This window comes from Macaca thibetana, chromosome 4, assembly GCF_024542745.1.
Source record: "Macaca thibetana thibetana isolate TM-01 chromosome 4, ASM2454274v1, whole genome shotgun sequence".
Classification (NCBI taxonomy): domain Eukaryota; kingdom Metazoa; phylum Chordata; class Mammalia; order Primates; family Cercopithecidae; genus Macaca; species Macaca thibetana.
In genome coordinates this window covers 161041999-161062540 of record NC_065581.1, presented here as the reverse complement: position 1 = coordinate 161062540, position 20542 = coordinate 161041999, and the positions used below count along the sequence as shown (strand labels likewise).

The window sequence follows — 20542 nt, the reverse complement described above, 5'->3', positions numbered from 1 at the left end:
GCTCTGTTCCCCAGGCTGGAGTGCAGTGGCACGATCTCGGCCCACTGCAACCTCCGCCTCCTGGGTTCAAGTGATTCTCTGGTCTCAGCCTCCTGAGTAGCTGGGATTAACAAGTGCCCGCCACCACGCCCAGCCAATTTTTGTATTTTTAGTACAGACAGGGTTTTGCCCTGTTGGCCAGGCTGGTCTTGAACTCCTGACCTTGTGATCCACCCGCCTCAGCCTCCCAAAGTGCTGGGATTACAGGAGTGAGCCACCGCGGCCGGACTATTAATTTGCTGTGAAGTTTTTGATGTATGCATGACTTCAGCCTCTCACTTTCTTTTCTCTGAATATTATATACCCATGTTCTATTATTTGATTGAAAGTCGGGTAATAATTTTTTTCCACCTACGTGGTTCCTTCATTACTAGGCTTCTGTCACGCTGGAACATCAGTAATTTTGACACGTCCAAGAAAGCAGGAAGTTAACTCAGAAATGTGTATCATTCTGACTGCGTTAAGTTTGGTTTGACAGTAAAACATATGCCTTTCAAAAGGAAGTTCTATCTTGTTCTTGCTTTGAGATTCCTGAAAGGATTGCACGATCTAACCACAAATGTCTTATTAACTCTCACAATACTTCAGTGAGAAAGACAGATACAGATTTTTTTTGTTTGACAATATTCTTGCAGAATGAGTTATATAACAATCCCATTATAATTTCATAAAATACATTTTAGGCTAATGTACACATGCATATCTTTACTTTTGAACAACCAATGCTGCTTTCTGAAGGTAAAACCAGATGTTTACTTTCATAATAACCTGGAGTAGTGATAGAGACCCAATTTATTTGGCGTTCTAACACAGTGGAAGAGAGAAACTCTCTGAGGGGTATAGAAACAGACATGTAACCCATCAGAGATTCATTCACCTACTTAATTAATTATGGCACTCTGGAATACAGCTTGGCAGAGGAAAAGATAGGTAGTGCATAACTCACTATGTAAATAATCCACAGTTTGATGTTAGCTGAACAAAAATATTCTTTAGGAATATTTGTGAATAGCATCCAATTTTTAAGGTGAGGAAATATAGAATATTTTAAAATATAAACAAAGATTTAGTTTTCAAAATTTGCATTTATATTTCATTCTGATTTTAATTTATGAATGTTCTATTTGATAGACTCATTTGTGAAGAACACAATTGTACTGTGAAGTAAAATCGCATTTTATGATGTAAAATAATATCATTAAAAAAGAGAAAGTTCAATCCCAGCACTTTGGGAGGCTGAGACGGGCGGATCACGAGGTCAGGAGATGGAGACCATCTGGCTAACACGGTGAAACCCCGTCTCTACTAAAAATATAAACAAATTAGACGGGCATAGTGGCGGGCGCCTGTAGTCCCAGCTACTCAGGAGGCTGAGGCAGGAGAATGGCATGAACCTGGGAGGCGGAGCTTGCAGTGAGCCGAGATCATGCCACTGCACTCCAGCCTGGGCCACTGGGTGAGACTCCATCTCCAAAAACAAAAAAAAAAGAGAAAGTTCAATAATGTTCTACAGAAATCTATTGATCAAAATTATAAATATAACTAAGATATGAAGACCACATAGTAGATGTGACATAGATTTCATATCTATTAAACTAAACCTTATGAAATTAGGTAGACAATCTACAGATTAGTTTAACTTTTAATAACACACTTTCAGATTTCTATAGGAAATGGCAGTGTAAGAATTCAGAAATCTGACATATCACAGATCAGACACATTTGATACCTGAAAGTTTTTTTTTTCAGTTTTAGTAATAAAATCGCTTCCAGATGTATTCTAGGAAAATATCTGCTTCTTCATTTCAAACCCCAAATAGAAAGCATCTGTTATTAAGACAAGCATTAATTTCTATAATAATACACATCATGTGCTACTTTTGAGCATTATCCAGTTTAAAACACTTAGTATGATAAAACGTGTAATAAGGGGGAAAAGGAAACCATAAATAATGTCAAGGTTAAGTGTAATTATTACAGAGGCTAGGTTTAACTTGCCCTGAAGCTGTAAGGTTTTATATTTATTTGTCTAATCACGGTGTAATATCCATATAATTTTGTTGTAATTACACAAATTTCTCTTCCTTATGAGCCAGAAAGAGACTATATTGCAATGAAGTGCCATTTGTCTTTAATTTACCAGTTTTCTTGCTAACTAAAGCAATTCACAAAACCTTACAAGGGGCCATCAAGCAACAAAATATTTAAAAATACAAGTCATTCCCTCCATTAAAATCTTTGTATCCAGCACTGTAGATTGATGGAGTGACTACTGTGTGTCAGCACTTAGGATACCATGTCAACAAAACAGAAATGACAGACCCCTGGGGATGATGACATCACACAAATGGTTATGAATAACCTACTTCCAAATGATAGATAAGCAAAATCCGATGAAGGGAAGGCACCAAGTGCCATGGGGCATGCAAGGTGATGCTGAACCTACTCTGGGTGACATGAGGCTTCTCTGATAAAGATGTCTTAGGAAATAAGATTAGTTACCTGTTTCTAGATCTTTATTTTCTTGCACCATACCCCTAATAAATTCCTTCTCAAGAGTGTCCAGGCAAGCATTTATTCGTTCAACAAATACGAAACATCTGCTTAACCAGGTCCTGTCTTTTCCTGTAGAGAAACAAATCTCCAAACCTACATCAACTCATCCTTCAACTTGCTTCACTCCTGAAACCATGCACATTGGTGTATTGGAGCTGCACGATATTACTTTCAGTTGATTTGGATGCATTCCCTCTCCCATCCCAAACCTTCTGCACAATCTCAAGCCCTCTAGTCCAGCTTTAGCCTCCTTATTCTCATCAGCTGCCTTTGCTTCCTACTTCAAAATACAATGAGAAGAAGAGGTCAGTGGGTGAAAACTGCCTTTGATTTTTTCTACCAAATTTACATCTTTATCTGAATCCAGGCTTGTCATTAGCTGTGGGTTTCCATGAATTCTGTCCCCTAAAGCATCACTGTAATCCATTGCTTACTCTTGTTCCCCTCATCAATTTCTCAGCCGAGATCCAATGGTCTGAATGTTTGTATTCCTTCAAACTTCACATGTTTAAATCTTAACCCCCTATGTGATGGTGTTAGGAAGTAGTGCCTTTGGGAGGTCATTAGGTCATGAGGATGAAGCCCTTCATGAATGGGATTAGTCCCCTTATAAAAGAGGCCCAAGAGAGATCCCTCGCCATTTCTACTATGTGAAGACAGACAGAAGGCCCTGTCTTGAACCCGAAAGTGGTCTTTGCTAGACACTGAATCTGACAGTGCCTTAACGCTGGATTTCCCAGACTCCAGAACTGTGAGAAATAAATTTCTATTGCTTATAAATATCTAGTTTACAGTATTTTTTATAGCAACCAAATGGACTAAGACAACAGGCATGCCTTACCTCTGACCTGAGACTTTAGTGACTTATTTTCTGGTGTCTCTGCCATCAGTCTTCTACTATCTATCCTTTATGACTCTAGCAAAGAGGTACTTGTAAATGCAATTATGTTCATATTATATTCCTGCTTTAACAATCCTTCTTGGCTCCCCATAGGGAAAAAGTATAATCACTGATGCAACCCTTCGTCCATGTGTCTACTTGCACCCCACCCAACTCCAGCTCTGAGTCCTTCAAGCGCTTCCATCTTCACAGCCACAGCCCCACTACGCATGCTTCCAGATAACAGCTCAGTGAGTTCCAATGTCCTACATCACTCTCTCTAGAGGAGACAACAGCAGATACATAAATACAGTACAAAGTGATGTCATTACATTTAGATGTTCAAAGCTCTTGGAGAATTTCCCAGAGGAAGCCTCCTTGAAAAGATGCCACCCTCCCCAAATACCAACTCCTGCTGTTTATCCTTCTAAACCCATAATTCTGACCCTGGGGGTCAGTGACTTAGTGGGTCACTTCCTAATCTTAGCTCAGGATTTTCCTTCAAAAACTGCCTTCTCGTTGCTCATTCCTTATGCTGGTGACCAGGTTACTTCTCTGCATGAGACATTGATCATGGTTTCCTTCTTCCAAGAGCTCACTTGGAGCCTCCTAATGCATTCATGTCCAGATTAAAGTTCTCTTCTAGATTGCTGTGTGCAGTTAACTTGTCTGGAAATTCTCAGATGTCCAGAACATCTGTTGATCATTCCAAGTCCTTCCTTCCAAATTTCATAGGCCATACCCCACTCCTGGAATGCTGGCCATCAGGACTTCAAATCTTCTCTTTCTTACTAAAGCAGTTTCTAAAATCACATCTCTTTAGTGAAAATGCCAATAATGAAGAAAAAAGGAGGACTTTATGATTTCATTAACTTGCCATTTTTATAATTGTTACTTTTCATAAAAATAGCTTAAAAAGTCATCAGAGTTTACTCTGCGATGAAAATTTTACTGAGCATTATCTCATTTTACCTTCAGAGAAGCTCATTTGTTTTGTAGATAAGACAAGTAAGCTTTAATGAGATTAAATAATTTGCCCTCAGTTATTTAGTTCGTAAATGGCAGAGTTGAAATGTGAAATCAGGCCTGACTCTACATTCAGGACCTTAACCGCTGTAATCCATTATCTGCTTCTGCTTTCACTGTGTTATATTCCAGCATTACTAGTACCCTGCTCAGCTTCTGTTGTGGTTGTTTATTCATTTTCAAACCAATTCACTAAACAAATATTTACTGATTTCCAGCTCCTCCTGGCCAGACATCTCACTAGTCTTTATGGGCTGACAAACATGTATTAGGCAAGAGTCTTCTGCCCAAGGGAATGACTCTCAAGGTTGAAATAGTGCTAGAAAGGTGACCGTTTCTGTGGCTTCAACCCATGAACTAACTGACATATTGCAATTGCAGTGAAATAGAATAGCAAACTTAAAATGCTGAAAATATGCAGGTCTGGATAGAGTTCTGTTGATATTGAACACCCTCCTGATACTAGTGAATTGGGAGGTCAGTAACAATTATTTTATATGTATAAAATTATTTCATACATATAACATTATAAATTTATAGAAGTATATGTAAAATGTATATATAAAAGTGCAATAAATTTATAATTGTAAATTTATACTTTTACATATAATTTTATATTTAAATACACGTTATATTTAAATAAATGTATAATTACAAATTTACACATTTTATTACACAGTAATGTGTAAATAAATACACATTATTTATTTATATTTATAGATATTTATATAGACACAAATATACTATATATTAAAATGCTAATTCTGGGTACTTCTGTTTTATTCTATGTCATTATGTACACAGGATTTTGAACTGAAAATTTCATATAATAAATTTGTGACCTATGAGAGTTTTATCAGCAACTTATAAATACATCACGTGACAAGAGATTAGAAATCCCACACTTTGATATTTGCTCGCTTGAGATGTGAACAGCTTTAATGTCTAATATAATCACATCTTGGAAAAATCTTTTGTTATATAGAGTTAGTCATTAACAACTACATTCCTTAAACAAAGGAAATCTTTTATACTTTAAATTACTCTACCTGTCTTCACCTGCCCAAACGAGCATCTTTGGTAGTTTTTATAAGAAATTAATTATGGAAAACCTTGCCTTCCTTTTCATAACTAAGTTTTTGGTTATTCCAATTTTTATCCTACACCTTCCTAGACATCTTCATTTTATTATAGCAAAACAAGTATCATTAGAACTAATATAGATCTATAAATGAAGAATGTAAAATAAAGCATTTTACGTATGGGAATACATGCCTCTGCTCACAGCTTAGATCACTCAAAGTGATCCTAGAGGTCTTCTAATCAAAGTCCTCTAATTATGAGATGAGGAACACAAGACCCAAGTTAATTTGCTTTCATAATAACCTGAACAGAGGCACGCTCATTGTCAGGAATGCAGTTCAGAGAAGCTGCTGTCTACCTTGTTCCTCAGTCACTATCTGTTGTCTTCCAACCTCCTAGCACACATTTGTAGCATGTGACCTGTCTTAGCTCAGGCTGCCAGAACAAAATTCCGTAGACTAGTGACTTAAACAACAGGCATTTACTTCTTACAGTTCTGGAGGCTGCAAAATCCAAGATCAAGATGCTGACAGATGTGGTTCCTGATAAGGGCTCTCTTCCTGGCTTGCTGACAGCTGCCTTCTCCCTTTGTCCACACTTGGTGGTAAGAGAGCTCAGGTCTCTCTTCTTCTTCCCATAAGAACACAAATCCCATCATGAGGGCCCCACTCTCATGACCTCAACTAAACCTAATTACCCCAAAATGTGCCACTTCCAAATGCTGTCACATTGGGGTGTGGGGCTTCAATGTGTGAACTGGGGGGGATTCAATTCAGCCCATAACATGGCCCAATCACATCAACTACACCTTCAGAGGAAACAGTGGAGTCAGCAACTTTCTCAGAAAAACAAATGCACTCATTCACTTTAGAAACGTTTATTACATGCTAATGACCGTTAGTCACTGGGAGCACAAGCATGAGTCTCTGCCTCGAGTGGGGCTTACAGTCTGGTAAAGAGCATTAGGCATTGAGATGGACGAAAATCCTTAACCTGGTACAGAGGCAGAGAGAAGAGTTTCCCAAGATAAGGTGGAGGCCCATAAGTGTCAGAGGGTTAAATGAGGTAGGGCCAGAAAAGGGTTCAGAGAAGATGGGGCACTTGACCTGAGCCTAGACAGAAGAGCAGACTGGTTTTCATCACACACACTAGAGAAAAAAAGGAAATTCAAGGAGGAACAAAAGTTTAAGCAATGATGCAAATGATGGTTGATTAAGGAATCACAAGAACTATATAGTTAGAGCACTAACCATTTGCTAAGGAGAAAGAGTGTGAGCAAAGACAGAGAGGTAGGTAGGGGCCAGCTCACAGATAGCCTCAGGTGCTCCAAGAAGGAAGAATCACTAAAGCATTTTACATATGGGAATACATGCCTCTGCTCACAGCTTAGATGCGTCATCCTGGCTTGGGGTATGGATCTGATTAGAAGGACACTAGACTAAAGGCAGGACTCTAGGGAAGCGGGTGGAAATGAAGATGGCGGAGGAGAAGGTGGACACTCGGGCTGACACATCGATTCCGGTCCTAAGTAACTTGGCAGAAGGTGGTGCCACCATTCAAATGGGGAAATGAGAAGATCAGATATCGAGTGGAGTGTGGGAGACTCACAGGTGGTGAAGAAAAAGGAGAGGATGAAGACTTGGGTGCTAGATGAGTTGCGTTTGTAATCCAGGTGCCTGGTCAACCACTGGATTACAAAGGTCATGATGCAGGAGGAGACGGATCTACAGCTCTGATAGAAATACAAGGTTGGAGTTATAGATAGACACATGATAGCAGAAACTCTAGACTGTGTTTAATTACAAGGTCAACTTCACCTGCCGTCATGCTGTGACACCCTTGGAGTGAGGCTGGATACTTTGCAATTACAAGTGAGATAATCAGGATTTGGGGGAATCTTATTCTTCCTCTAGAAAGCTTCCACAACAATCTTAACAGTCAGCATTTTCATGGAAACCCCTGAAACTGTGAAAGTAACAGGGATGATGCAATATATCTGTAAGGTTATGAGCAGTTTTCACATGGGCTACTGATGCAAACCTTGCAGTGACTTCCTTCTTGCCTCATTTGAGTACATCTATGTGCTGTGTCATAAATAGGTTCACAGGGCTATGAGTGACAGCAAAAAGTTCAGACAGCAAGGGAAGTATGCAATCCTTATCTGACCAAAAAGTTATTCTATCTCCCATGGCCACAGTATTTGATTCTGGCATGGGCACATGACCTAAACCAGGTTAATGCATTCCAGTCTTAACTTTGGCTCTTAACTATTGGGAAAGAGAAAATGTTTTCCTGATGGTGCTGTTAAACTAACTGAGAATGAAGCCAACACCAAAGAAAATACACCTGAACAATGAAAAAGAGGCTGAATGTTCATGACATTGTTTGTGTCTCTGGATCCAGCTGGGTCCGAAGCAATATCCTTTTAAGTTATGTTAGCCAATGCCCTCTCTTTCCTTTTAGTTCTACTTTTATTTTAGATATAAGGGGTACATGTGCAGATTTGCTACATGAATATATTGCATCCAGGTAGTGAATACAGTGTACCCAATAGGTAGTTTTTTAACCCACATGCTTCTCCCTTCCTCCCTCCTCTAGTAGTCTGCAGTATCAGTTGTCCCCAGGTTTACGTCCATGTGCACTCAATGTTTAGCTCTCACTTATAAGTGAGAATGTGCAATATTTGGTTTTCTGTTCCTGTGTTAATTTGCTTAGGATGATGGCCTCCAGCTGCATCCATGTTGCTGCAAAGGAAATAGTTTCATTCTTTTTATGGCTGTGTAGTATTCTGTGGTGTATATGTGCCACATTTTCTTTATCCAATCCATTGTTGATGGGCACCTAGGTTGATTTCTGTCTTTGGTATTGTCAATAGTGCAGCAATAAACAGATAAGTACATGTGTCTTTTTGTTATAATCACCTATTTTCCTTTGGGTACATACCCAGTAATGGGATTGCTGGGTCAAATGGTAGCTCTGGTTTAAGTTCTTTGAGAAATCTCCAAACTGCTTTCCACAGTGAATGAACTAATTTACATTCCCACCAACAGTGTATAAGCTTTCTTTTTTCTCCACAGCTTCACCAACATCCGTTGTTGTTTGACTTTTTAGTAATACCCATTCTGACAGGTATGAGGTGGTACCTCATTGTGGTTTGATTTGCATTTATCTGATGATTAGTGATGATGAGCATTTTTCATATGTTTGTTGGCTGCTTGTATGTCTTCTTTTGAGAAGTTCTGTTCATGTCCTTTGCCCACTTTTTAATGGGGTTATTTGTTTTATGCTCATTCAATTGTTTAAGTTCCTTATAGATTCTGGGTATTAGACCTTTGTTATGACTGAGTGCATATATACAGAGTTCTTTTGTCTGTCATACTGCTGAACATTCATATTTCCAAGACCCAACCACATTTCACCATCTGTACCATTTGCACCCTGGTCCAAGCCAGCACTATCTCTCTCCTGGATGAATGCACTTATGTCCCAAATGGCCTCCTTTTTCCTACACTTGCTCCTCTCCAATTTCTTCTCAACTCAGAAGCCCAAGGGATCCTTCAAATATATAAGTCAGATCATGTTATTCCAATGCTCAAACCCTAGACTGCCTCTCCTTATCACTCAGAGTAAAAGCCGAAGTCCTTATCATGGTCTGTATAGCCTAAAGCTTCTGGTCCCATGACCATGCTGGCCATTGCCCCAGCAGTGACTCCCTGCTGGGGACACTGACCTCCTTGCTCTTTGCAGAACATACCAGACCCACCCCTCCATGCACGGCGGGTCTCCTCCACAGAGTGCATCTGGTGGACCTTCCCCCGCTCCATGCACGGCAGGTCTCCCCACAGAGTGCATGTGGCAGACCTTCCCATCTCTCCATGCACAGCGGGCCCCCCTACAGAGTGCATCTGGTGGACCTTCCTCCTCTCCATGCACGGCAGGTCTCCCCACAGAGTGTGTCTGGCGGACCTTCCCACCTCTCCATGCACGGTGGGCCCCCCCACAGAGTGCGTCTGGTGGACCTTCATCTCTTTCAGGTCCTTACTTAAATGTCTCCTTCTCAGCAAGCTCACCCTGACCCCTCTAGTTATACAAGTTCCCATCCCCAGCCCTACTCCTTATCCCTCTTCCCAGATCCATCTTTTAACAATTACTGCCTTCCAATACACCAGCTATAATATCCATGTGTTGGCCAGGCATGGTGGCTAATGCCTGTAATCCCAGAGCTTTGGTAGGCTAAGGCAGGAGGATTGCTTGAGGGTAGGAGTTCAATACTAGCCTTATCAACATAATGAGAACCCCATCTCCACTAAAAAAAAAAAAAAAAAAAAAATTTGCCAGGCATGGTGGCACGCACCTGTAGTCTCAGCTACTCGGGAGGCTGAGGCAGGAGGATTGCTTGAGATAGGAGTTCTAGGCATCAGGGAGCCATGATTGCACCACTACATTCCAGCCTGGGTGATGGAGCGAGATTTCCTCTCTCTCTCACTATATATATATATTATATATGTTTTATATAGATATATAATTTATATATATATAATAATTTATATATATAAAACATATATATTATATATAATATATATTATAAAATTATATATACACACACACACACACACATGCATATGTGTACCCATTTTGTTTATTGTCTGCCTCCAAATACCTGAATCGAAGCTCCATATACAAAGGATCCTAAGTGTTTTGATTGCTGCTTTTTCCTTAGTGTGAAGTCAATGTCCAACATATTACAGATACTTGATAAATATTTGTTAAGTGAATAAATTAATGTTAAAAGCAAAACATACTTTTACACGTGGATAAATGGAACAGACGCTACTATGAAAATGGCCGCCATAGGTCATGTCATTAAGAGGACCTACCAAATATGATTGATTTAGAAGTCTAAAGGCATAAAAATATATCTGGTATGCTTAGGAATCTCAGTTTCCTTTTCAAGAACTGTATATAAGCCATTGTGTGCAACAGTCTGTCATACAAATGAGATAGGTTGTAAAAAAACCTTATCTGAGCTATTTTAAAAATGGGTTTTTAAATGAATATTTAAATATTAATATAGAATATGAATATTTGAAATTAATTCTTTTTCATAAAATAGAGTTAATCTGAAGGCTAGCAGAGTTTTCAAAACCTTTTGCCAGCTAGATTTGCAAAGCACTACCTCCAAAGCTCCAAATATTTCATAAGCCACACTGGCCTAATTAATGGCTCTTTGTTTTCAGTAATTTATTTTCTTTTGCTTAAAGTTCTAAAGGATGGCTAGGTGATGCATGTAGTCAAACATCTCATTATTCTCAGGATTTCAATAGCTTTCCCTTCTCACTAAAGCATAAGTATGTTTTATATCATTAGTGAAAAAATGTTAATACCTTTAAACAAGACATTCAAGTGTCATCGATAGAAATTCCGACTAAATTTCATCTCGCCTTGCTTCGCACCCAAAGTAATATACCTGGCCTGTTTCTCCAGCAAAGGGCTGGGAGTCTATGTCCAGCTTATTTCTATTTGTGTCTCTATGTACTGGGGTTGGGGCTGGATATAAGTCCTTCATGGAGTTTTAAAATTCAAGTTAGATTTCCTAACTAAGGTTAAATTCGAGCTCTGAGATTCTTAATTCTAAAAGGAAAACCTTTCCAAATGATCCTTTTTTATATGGATGTGGGATAATAAAAAGTAAACAGTTAAATAAAAATAAAACAAACAAAATGTTCCTTTGACCCAAGGGCTCTTCCAGGGACGTTGTCTATAGGCACTCAGAATGGTCCAGAATTTGACATACTGTCTTAGGCTTCCTACAAAACAGCTCTAGCAAAACTAGTCTGTCCCAAACGCCTTGTAAGAGAATTGACTACCTTTATGCCAAGAGGTCCGGAAAACACCAATAATCTGCACGTGGCAAGTGCCCAGGCAGACTTTGAGGGGTCCGTGCTGTGAGACTTAAAGTTCTTATGAGATTGTCCAAAACAAGAAAAGCATGCAGTAGGGCCTATGGTGGTTTCATGAGGGCTAAACGTGTTCAGGACAGGATCAAGCATGCTTTCCTTATCGAGGAGCAGAAAATCATTGTGAAAGTGTTGAAGGCATAAGCACAGAGTCAGAAAGCTACATAAAAAAATGACGCTTTTTTGAGTAATAAAAATTAAAAGACTTTTTAAAAAAAACCACACATGATAATAACAGATTCAACTACTGGAAAGAGTTGGAGCCATTTTTCTTTACAACCAATAACCCAATGAGTATTTTTTTCTTTTTCTTTCTTTCTTTTTTTTTTTGAGACGGAGTCTCACTCTGTTGCCCAGGCTGTAGTGCAGTGGTGCGATCTTGGCTCACTGTAGCCTCCACCTCTTGGGTTCAAGCGATTCTCCTGCCTCAGCCTCCAATGTAGTTGGGATTACAGGTGTACACCATCACTCCTGGCTAATTTTTTGTATTTTTACTAGAGATGGGGTTTCACCATGTTGGCCAGGCTGGTCTCGAACTCCTGACCTCAGGTAATCTGCCCACCCCGGCCTCCCAAAGTGCTGGGATTACAGACGTGAGCCACCAGGCCTGGCCACATGACTTTTACATGAAGTGACATTTGTCATTGAAAATTGAGAAGACAGGGTGAGAAGTTACTGAACCTTCTCAAACTCTGAGCAAAAGCTTTTTTGTTTTGTTTTGTTTTGTTACTGTACATGCATCGTATTTCAGCCACACGAAATATTTAGAATGGCTTGTATGTGCTACCTAAGATTTTACCAACATTCCTAACATTATTTTTGTGGTCCTAGGAAGGAGCAGAGCTCCGTCCCTAATCTCATGGCCATGGCAGCCAATGATGGGGAGACAAAGCTGGGGACGTTTGGACCTTGGCCTACATTGGGAATGCTTCAAAGTCAGATGCCTCATGCCCTCAAGCTTCCACTCCATAGCCAAAATTCCTCTTCCTCATCCAAACCCACACAGAGAATAAACGATTCATCACAGCTTAAAGGGTTTCCCTTTCCACAAGAGTACTTTTAGACTATCAACCAACTGAAATTATTCAATATATTTTCAAATTTGAGGATATTAGTTACCAGGTAAAAAGAATTAGTGTCTTTATCTGCAGTTTCCTAACATTTCTGAAATCCAATCACAGAGGCTGACGCCTAATCCTTCTTCAAATGTCATGGCTCAGGCTGGGTCACGCTTGGAAACGAACAACGCAACTCTACCAGTGTCATTGATGAGACTTTTTGAGAATGTCTGACTACTGCCCTACCCATACTCTAATTATAACTAAAACCAAACTGCTTTGATGACCCCCAATTATTTCTTGCGTGCACCTCTGAGCCTGGGGCCTCCGAACACAGTGAGATCAGCTCACCTGCGCCTGGCCACAGGCACTGCTGGGCGCCTGACACTGACCCCTTGGATTCCCGATCTCTTGCTTCCCTAACTATTGAGATCTTTTTGCCATTTTCCACTCTTGCTTTCTGAACCCTCCTCTTGCTTCTGGGAGCTGACATACAGGCCCTCTTTCCACTCTGTGTGTTCAGTACAGCGTCAGGTCCTTCCCACCTCCCAGTTGCAGCCTATGTCCACGTGAGCCTACTGCCACCTACGCAACAGCTCAGGTTTTCTCATCCGTGCCTCAGTAAGCAGCATGTTAAATGCCCTATATCCACAAGCAAAGAAAGAGGAAATGTAACAGAGTACATTTTTACACGGTACTAAAACTAATTAAACTTTTGTTAGAAGCAGAGACTTTGATAATCATATCAGGAAGAGAGTGCTGACTGTGTGCAAGACATTACATTAAGTATTTCATTTGGATATAGTAGTTTAACCCCTTCAGCTTTATGAGATGAGGCTCATGACTCTCATTTCATTTTGAGATTGTCCAAAACAAAAAAACATGACAGCAGGGCCTATGGTGGTTCCATGAGCGCTAAATGTGTTCAGCACAGGCTCAGGTGTGCTTTCCTTATCGAGGAGCCGAAAATCGTTTTAAAGTGTTGCAGGCATAAGCACTTCAAAAGTGTTGAAACTGTGAAAGTGTTGAAGCATGAGCTGGGCCCCACACATCCATTTTCCAGGTGAGGACGCTGAGACCAGGAAGGCTAAGCCCAAATTCATTTTCTAGTGAGTCGCAGACACGAGGCTGGAGCTCAAGTCTGTCTCACTCTACTGCCTACCTCTAAATCACTAGTTCTTATGTTTGCTTGTTTTTTTTAAACCGTTACTGACAAAAAGGTAAGTATTTGTGCTTCTAAAAAGATCAGGTGAGATTTACCCACTACCCACATTAAAAATGCAGTAAACGTCATGAATGATACAAAGAAACACACTCCAACTTGAACACCCCAGAAAACTGATTCAGGTTACACTGTGTCCCTCCCCTTCAGAAAAAGCTAAGTTGAACTCTCAACCCCCAGCGCCTTGTGATGTAAGCTTATTTGCAGATGTAGTCAAGTTGACTGGAGGTCATTAGACAGGTCCTAACCTAGTATGACTGATGTCCTTCCAAACAGAGGAGGTTGGAACACAGAGACACACCCAGGGGAGGGCTGTGCAAGGAGACACAGGGAGAAGGCCATGCGGCTGCAGGAGTGATGCTGCCTCAAGCCAAGGACTGACTGAGACCACCAGGAGCTGGAAGAGGAGAGGAGGGATTCTGCCCTGCAGGGTTCAGCAGGAGCACGGTCCTGCCAACACTCTAATCTCAGCCTTCTGGCCTCCAGAGCTTTGAGACAATCAATTTCTGCTGTTTTGAGCCTCCCTTTCTGTGGTACTGTGTCACAGCAGCCCTGGGAAACAAATACAATAACACTGACCTGACCAACATTATATGAACATCCTGGTAAAGCGGAGCAAAGCTGCTGACCGTGGTGAAGCTGATTAACGGTAATTTGGCAACTTAAACTACTTAAAAGGAAACTGTCACCGTAGACTAACAGCAAAACCTGCTGACAAAAGAAAATAATCTCCACCTTTTGGGGATCTTGATGCATCATGATGCAAGTCTGTGGCTGGTCTCTGGGGTTTCTGCCTTTCTCTAAAACCAAATGCTCTTGCTCTCTTTGAGCCTCAGTTTTGCACCAAGTAAATATTCCTGACTATTTAACTGGCATCGCCTTCCACTTGATCTTCCATCTTAATGTGAGACATGGTTGCTTTGGATAGTAGACTCGGTGCAAGCAACAGGGTATGTGCTTGCCCTGAGAAGCAAAGAGAAAACAGCAGGAGAAAAGCCTTCAGGCTCCTGTGCCTCCCACCATGTCCAAAGGCTCCTCTGCCCCCACCGCCATGTCCCCAGGCTCCTCCCACCTTCCAGTGGAGCCCAGCTGTCCACCCAGGCATGTGTACACATACAAGCCTGTTGTCAGCCCGAGAGAAAGAAGTCCAAAAAGGAAATGGAAGCAGTAGAAGGAAAGGACCTGGGGTGTGATTCAGGCTGGGCTCCACACATCCATTTCCAGTGCCAGACCTGGCCCTTGGACACCAAGACTGTAAACCCCCAGCTGCTGCCGACTAGGATCAGAAGGGCCTTCAACCTCCTTTCTGCCAAACAAAGAGAATATCAAAACATTGAGGCAGGATCAGTATCACCAATAAATCATATGCTATTTCTATGTCTCCCCCAAAAACATAAAAGGAACATTAAAACAGATTTTGGGCCAGGCACGGTGGCTCACGCCTATAATCCCAGCACTTTGGGAGGCTGAGGTGGGCAGATAATGAGGTCAGGAGTTCAAAATCAGCCTGGCCAACGTAGTGAAACCCCATCTCTACCAAAAATGCAAAAAATTAGCCGGGTGTGGTGACAGGCGCCTATAATCTCAGCTACTCAGGAGGCTGAGGCAGGAGAATTGCTTGAACCCGGAAGGCGGAGGTTGCAGTGAACCAAGACCACACCACTGCACTCCAGCCTGGGCAACAGAGAGAGACTCCATCTCAAAAAAACAAAACCAAACAACAACAAAAACCGATTTTGAAACCATGAGGGGAATTTGAAATGCTTCCCCTCTCTCCTGTTTATGAACCCCACCCACTTCACTCGGTCAGCCCACTCTCCCCTTTTGCTTTTTCTTGTTCCTTTTCTTTCTCTCTTGATCTCACTTGCCTGCAGCTTCCCTTCTTGTAAGTGTGAGCGACTACAGATAATGTCAAAATAACTTTTTCAAACCCAGGTACGTAACATGGAACACGGAGTAATGGTTGTCTATATAATATCTGATTTATGTCTAGTTACCCAGCAGTAGCAGATGCTGTTGGTCTGCAACTGGTTTGTCACGATGGATTAATTACCATCCTAAGCTCATTTTGTTAGTATTCTCAGCTACTAATATCAGGCTAATACTTAATTTATAAAAAGGTAAAACCAGTTATGACAGGAATAATCAACAATGATCTCTAAAAAGTACTATATGAACCAATGTACAGAGTGAAGAGAGAAAAAAATACACTTGCTCTAACACTGCATTTATTTGCTTACTCTTTTGTCTCCCTATACTCACCAAAAGCTACTTGACATGAGATTTTCATTTATCAGTACAGTTTCTTCAACCAGCACATGTCTAGTACACAGTAAGCCTCAAAACTTATTCACTTAATGAATGAATGCTAATAAGGTGGAGGAAAAAAAATCACTCCAAATTAATTAGTGGGAAGTGTAATTGCAGCTCTGGACACCAGAAATACTGATACAATGATAATAATGTTTTAGGCTAAAGGGTTGTACAATTATAGAAATACTGTTTAAATATTGTGAGCGACCAATTCTAAATTGAGAAACTTTAGGTTATTAAAAAAAAAAAAAAAGAAACTCACGATATTTTGTAACTGTTCTTCTAGTCTGTAAGTCTAAGTAAGGGAAGCTAAAGACAAATTTATATATATTACTCATGTTTTTCATGTTGAACACTAGGGTCAGGGATTTCAAAACACCTGCTTCATTATTTTGACAGCTAAATAACCAAAGCATCATTCTGTTTTCTGAAGCAGCTAAAAAATTAATTGGAAATACATTAAACTAGACAATTGCTTTGAGCTGTTTAGTAGCAATACATACAAACTGAAACATTAAATCAGTCTCTAAAGTGTTATATGATACTCTAACATACAATAAGAACACACACTTTGTAAAGATATTACTTTTAAATAAGCCTATCCACAGGCAAAACAATTATTTTACATTGTTTTATTTACTACTTAATTAGCAAATAAAAACCATGTGGAAAATATTGAGGTTATAGGTATTCAGTTATATAATAGAATTTTATAAAAATAGGCCAGGCGCAGTGGCTCACGCTTGTAATCCCAGCACTTTGGGAGGCCGAGGTGGGCGGATCACGAGGTCAGGAGATCGAGACCATCCTGGCTAACACGATGAAACCCCATCTCTACTAAAAAAAATACAAAAAATTAGCAGGGCGTGGTGGTGGGCGCCTGTAGTCCCAGCTACTCGGGAGGCTGAGGCAGGAGAATGGCATGAACCCAGGAGGCGGCGCTTGCAGTGAGCCGAGATTGTGCCACTGCACCCCAGCCTGGACGACAGAGCAAGACCCTGTCTCAAAAAATATATATAAAATAAAATAAAAATTGGTATTCTACATTAATATTCCCTCTTGATAGTTAATAGATTTTTAAAAGGCAGTATTGATAAGTTCATATAGTATTTTTCATTTCTGCTTTTCTGCCTGCTTTTTTGCAAAACCAAACCACAGCCTAAATGTACACTCTAAAGTCTACAGAGTTAGAGAAAAAGTGAATTTACATTTAAGAACAGAATATGCCACTGTTCTTTCCTGTGTAATCATGGATGCTTAACATTTGCTAGTGGAACAATAAGAGAGAGAAAAGGGGGCTGGGAGAAAGTGTGGGAGGGATTGGGAGAGAGAGCAGGAGGACAGCAAGCTCTGTCAGTCAAGTACTATGGCAGTTCTAGACAGTTCCAAGGAAAAATCTCTGCTATTTGATATGTTAGCTTGACAGTCAGTCAGAGAATAATCTCAAGGTCATATGAACCCTAACATTTTTGGAAGCAATTAATCTTACATTTTCTACTTTTACTAGATAAAATGTATTGCTTTGTTCAGGTTGCCTTTCAGAAAAAAAGGTTTATTTTATTTAATAATCATTAGATAACAGTATTATCTTCTAAGTTTTCTTCCAGAGACTGGTCTACATACATTAAAAGAAGTTTTCTATGTCATTTAAATAACCGAATTAATAAGCTTGAACATTGCAAGTAGCTGTTGTTCAGTTAAAGCTCAATAAAAACTTTAAAATATTAAATAATACAGATTGCTAAAGCTACACCTTTTATATATTTCTGTTTGAACTCCTCCTCAACTACGGTTACTACAGAGCCTAAAAGTCAATGAACATGATTGATTAAATATAGGTTATAAGGAGAGTGAAATTTTAATGCAGTTACGACACTTGTGATTCTTTAAATTAAAGCAATACACTCCCCTGAATTCCCAGGTTTCACCACTCAAAATATTTTAAAAACAGCTAAATAGTAGGTAGATAAAAGCAATGAATTTTTGTATGCCAAAGAATGCACACAGACTACAGCCATGGGGATTTTTAAAAAATATATTTGAAATACAGATATTTCTTATCATTGCTAGAGACAAATTATTTAGCAAGAAAAATTCACATATTTATCAGTAGATATAATACCATATCGCATGCAAAAACATCGAAGCTAGAGGTAGCCCAAGAGAAGAAAATAAATCATTTAGTGCCATTTGAGCTGTACAGCCTGATTCAATCACGAGCCCAGGAGCAGAGCTGGAAGCCATTCTCTACCTCCTCCCAGACTAAGGATGGTACATGCTACTTACCATGGCCTTTTCATGTAACTGAGCCCTCACTAAACGGGGCTATCTCCTTTAAAGATGCGATACAGTTTAGTGTGGTCGTTAGTTCAATTCGGGGACTCTCCTGAGCCGAGACTATCAATCATGCCAAACTGTGGAATTATTCACACAGTTCAGGATTCTGGACTGCCGCTCACGAGAGACTGAAGAGATACGATCAAGCTCATTTAATTTAGACTCGAGGCTGGACGTGCACTTCACTCCCTGTGGAACAGCACTATTTACCTATTGAACCTCCCAATTCCTTAGGCGTTGTTAAAGTGGTTTCTGATGGAAGATTCTTTTAGGATATTTTACACGAAAGACGAAAGGGTTATAATACGAAAATTTCGTAATCTGTGTACAACAAGGGGTTCCTAAGTTTGCATACCTAGGTGCCAAAAGGCAAAAAACTAGACGTAAATAGGTTCAAACTGTTTCATGATCTACAACAATAGCGTGCTGTGTGATTTTTTTAGTCACATTTTTCCTTTAGCACTGTCTTATAATAAGAGACTGCGTAAGCAACTAAATACATAATTTCTCACAATAAACGGAGGGAAGAGCTAATTTACTAGAAGATGAGTCTCTCTCTTTCATGACTGAGAAATAAAGATAAAGGATCATTACCCCTGTCATTTCAGGTTCAGCTACGTGGGAACTATTGACATTTTTGTTTAAGGACAAATCTCATTTCTGTGCTTGAGAAATGCACAGAGCATTTCTCTCCTAAGATTAAGCAGCAGAAACCTGGAAAGCAGAAGAGAATTCTTGGAGGCACAAGCAGAGCTGATGGGTTAAGACCAGGAAAGCTATGTTGGCTGCTAGAGGAAGCTCCCAGCTCTCTTGCGAGTGCTCCCCTCCCTGGTAAGACTACAACGACAGCAGACAGCTAAACAGACTGGCCCTTTAAAAATCCATCAGCTGAAAGAAATACTGAATTACCATCCCTGGAATGTTTGCACCCCTGTAACTGATGAAATCTTTAAAATAAGAAGAATTTAAAATATAAATCATTAAAGTGTGGCCCCAGCTGATAGACAAAACGGACTCTGCATGGCCAACTGAGGTGCTCAAAGTAAAAACAGAAACAGGCAGCAAAGCTGTGAGAGGGAGTGGTCAGGTACTCTGTTTTCAGAAAGATGTTGTGGACGCATCACAGGACTTCCCTTTCTACGGTGAAGCCAAACCAGTTCCTATGTTTGGTGATAAAATAGACTGCGGCTGGGAACCTCCCCGCCAACCGTTGTTTGAAAGAAATATCTGACAGAGAATTCTGGTTTGGGGCTTGGAGGCCAATCAGTCAGAGCTCTCTGCCTGTGCCAATCTGGGCTCAGCTGTATCAACCAATTAGGGCTCAGCTATATTGATCAATCATAGCTCAGCTGTGCTGACCAATGAGAACTAAGCGAGTTTCAATCCTTCATTTGCATAAATAGACCTGATAGGAAACCTGGGAGGGAACTTTTGCTATAAAGCCCAAATCCTTTCTTTATGCTCTAGAACACCACTGCATTACAACAAAAGCTGTGTCTCCCCAGTTTGCAAACTGTTCACTGGAATAAAGTTGCTTTCCTCCTACTTCCTTTTCAGAGAACTTCTGTTCATGAAACAAATAATCCCAATTTATAGGGAAAATACACACCCACAAACCATCTATGTTACATACAAGATTCAATTTCACCTAAAGAGGGTAAAATCCTTCATCTCATATTCAGAGACAAATTAAACATTCCATCTGTTTTAAATTTTTTATATTAATTAAAAAGCTGTACTGCAGTCCCCAATCTTTGTTCACTTGTTTCACTAATTTACTAGAACAAGCTTATATTCATCAACTGCTTTATCTTGCCCACTCTGTCTAGGTTTTTCTTTTTAACTATCAGCCCTACACCGAAAGAGCTTTTCCAGTGTTTATATTGAATTTTTCCCATATACATTTTACAAGTTTAAAAAATCAGTTTGTGGCCGGGCGTAGTGGCTCAAGCCTGTAATCCCAGCACTTTGGAAGGCCGAGACGGGCGGATCACGAGGTCAGGAGATCGAGACCATCCTGGCTAATATGGTGAAACCCTGCCTCTACTAAAAAAAATTACAAAAAACTAGC

At 40.1% G+C, this 20542-nt stretch overlaps 1 protein-coding gene and 1 pseudogene across 2 annotated transcripts in view; one reads left to right on the top strand and one right to left on the bottom strand.

Moving 5' to 3' along the window:
• Positions 1-20542, bottom strand: part of PACRG (parkin coregulated) — a 584691-nt gene that overhangs the window by 346751 nt on the left and 217398 nt on the right. The window lies entirely within an intron of this gene.
• On the top strand, positions 11358-11709 carry LOC126952249 (60S ribosomal protein L34-like; annotated as a pseudogene).